Source organism: Silene latifolia, chromosome 9 (assembly GCF_048544455.1).
Source record: "Silene latifolia isolate original U9 population chromosome 9, ASM4854445v1, whole genome shotgun sequence".
NCBI classification, from domain to species: Eukaryota; Viridiplantae; Streptophyta; class Magnoliopsida; order Caryophyllales; family Caryophyllaceae; genus Silene; species Silene latifolia.
In genome coordinates, this window is record NC_133534.1 from 131735542 (window position 1) to 131738550 (window position 3009).

General features: G+C 40.3%; 1 non-coding gene across 1 annotated transcript; it reads left to right on the plus strand.

The window, feature by feature from the left end:
* Positions 1-1567: 1567 nt before the first annotated feature.
* Positions 1568-1674, plus strand: LOC141603391 (small nucleolar RNA R71). Its single transcript, XR_012525270.1, has one exon. It is a non-coding gene; the product is annotated as a small nucleolar RNA R71 (small nucleolar RNA).
* Positions 1675-3009: the final 1335 nt, after the last annotated feature.

The window sequence follows — 3009 nt, forward strand, 5'->3', positions numbered from 1 at the left end:
GTGTAGGAATGGTCTTCCTAGAATCATTGGAATGTTGGAATCCTCCTCCATATCAACAATGACAAAGTCCATCGGTATGAAAAACTTTCCAACTCTCACGGGTACATCTTCCCATACCCCTAATGGTTTCTTTGTTAAACGGTCTGCCATTTGTAAGGTCATGTTGGTGCACTTGAGCTCTCCCACTCCTAGTCTTTCACATACCGAATATGGCATGACACTCACACTTGCACCTAGATCACATATTGCCTTGTTGATTGTGGTATCACCAATGGTACATGGAATGGAGAAGCTTCCCGGATCATTGAGCTTGGAGGGGAATTCCCTTGAAGAATTGCACTATTTACCTTTGTAAAGGCAATGGTTTCCAACTTTCAGATGGACTTCTTCTTGGTAAGGATATCTTTCATGTACTTTGCATAGGCCGGAACATTGTTGATTAGCTCCGTGAATGGTATAGAAACCTCTAAGTTCTTCACAATCTCCATGAACTTTCCAAGTTGCTCGCCAAGCTTGGGCTTGGCTTGGCGACTTGGGAATGAAAGTCTAATCACAATAGGCTCCTTCTTAATTTCTTTAGCCTTCCCTTCACTTCTTTTCTTTGATAAGTCATTAGTAGTTGACTCTACCACCTTAGGATTTCTCCTCATTGGTTCAATCCCATCACTTTGCTTGTCATTCTCCTTAACAATATCTTCTTCAATCGGCATCTTGGGTCCCTCATATCTTGTACCACTCCTCAAGTGGATAGCATTTATGGTCTCATGTCTTGTAAGAGGATTACCTTGAGGAGGTAATTGTTCTTTTTGTCTTTGGGAGCTAGAAGAGGCCAATTGAGACAATTGAGTCTCCAACATTTTGGTGTGAGCAAGGATATTGTTGATGGTAGTGTCTTTGGCTTGGCTATCCCTTTGCATTTGAGCAAAGAAATCTTGTTGGCTCTTTTGCATTTGGAGGACTGCTTTTTGAACATCAAAAACTTAGTCATTGGGTTGATTGTAGTATGGTCTTTGAGTAGGATTTCTCATTGGAGGGGGTTTATATGAGGGTTGAGGGTTTTGGACATTTTGGCTCTTGTATGAGAGATTTGGGTGGAATTTGGTATTCTCATTGTAATAGTTGGAATAAGGGGTGCCATATTTGTATGCTTGGAAAGCATTCACTTGTTCCCCTACATTCATGTTGGTCATGTCCCAAGGTTCCACAACTCTCACACACTCCATTTGGGATTGAGGATGTTGCCATCATGGCATTGACATGTTGTTTAGGTGATTTAGAAGCTTCATCAAGCTTGGCCATGGCTTTTTCAAACTTTAAGTTTATGGTGTCAATATGAGCACTTAGTTGGGCACCCAATTGTGTGATGGAGTCTACCTCATGCTTCCCTCCTCTAGTAGCATTTCTTGGCCTACTATATTGGGAGTTATGAACCTCCATTTCTTCGATCTTAGCCCATGTTTGGTTGTCATCAACCTCGATGAATCTCCCATTGGAACCCATGTTGAGGACATTTCTCGAATCTTCATATAAACCATTCCAAAATTGTTGAACAAGGAACCATTCACTTAGTCCATGATGAGGACAAGAGCGACATGTATCCTTGAATCTCTCCCAAGCCTCATATAAGTATTCTTCATCCCTTTACTTGAACCCGGTGATTTGGGCTCTCAACATGTTGGTCTTCTCCGGAGGATAGAAATTCTTGTAGAAGGCAAGTGCTAACTTCTTCCATGAATCAATACCAAGGGTAGCCTTGTCTAGGCTCTTTAACCATTGCTTTGCGGCTCCGATCAAGAAAAAGGAAAACACCCATCGAATTTGGTCTTGGGTTACCCCGATTTGAGAAATTGCATCACAATAGTCACAAAAAGTCTCCATATGTAGATGAGGATCTTCACTAGGCATCCCTCCATATTGACTTCTCTCAACTAATATTATGAATGCGGATTTGGCAATGAAATTACCGGTTAGGTGTGGTGGTGTAGGAGTACCATTTGGTAGGTTCTGCTCTGTACCATCGTACAGAATGAGATGAAAATTTAGGCATTGTGGGTTGATTTTGTGGTTGGTTTTGAATTGGGTTCTCCTCTCCTTCTCTTGCAAAAGGGTTGGTAAACTCAACACTATCCGATTGGACAATACCAATGTCCACAAGTTCTCCAATACCCAAACTTGTTGAAGTCCCTTTAACGGTTCTTCTAGTGTTGGTCAAGGTTCTTTCAATTTCGGGATCAATAGGCAAAGGTCTACCTTGTGATCTCCTAGACATGAAAAAAGCAAACAACTAGAAAACAATTAAAACTACCTTGAGGAGTTTGACTTCCCCAAGGCTAAGAAAGACACAACTAAAAACAACAAATGATAACAATTCAATTGAACACCGTCCCCGGCAATGGCGCCATTTTTTATGCGGATTGAAACTCTGTCGTCTAAGCTAACCGATCAAAACAATATTTATAATCTTAAATAACTACTCTTAGTAAAGTGGCAATCAAAGGTCGGATCCCAAAGGACGGGTATTGAATTAAGTTATCGGTTGAAGAGAGTTATGTCTTAGGGTGTCACAAATTGGGTTGAGATTCGAGGTATCAAACTAGACTACTTAACAATAGAATATAAAGAAATGAAAGTAAAACAAAGCAAGTAAACAAATAGGGGTTTGTAAACAATTGATTAAGGCACTAGGGTGTCATGGGTTTATAGGGGATTCATGGTGGTGATCATACAAACATGTTTACATAGTTGCAAGCAAATTATTGTTGTAGTGGAATCGAGTTAGTTTATGTCTTACAATTCCTAGGAAGATTTGGGTCCCGGAGCTGAGTCGGTCAAGACTGTACAACACCTACAAGTCGACTTAGTTTCTTCCTATTCAACTATATGCATGGTCTAACAAGCCTTGGGTTAGTTTATATCTTACAAGTCTTGTTGAATGGATAAGAGATTCATGCAAGGTTGTCAATCAAGCAATTCATCAAGCATAACATGTGCATAAGTTGAAACTATAAC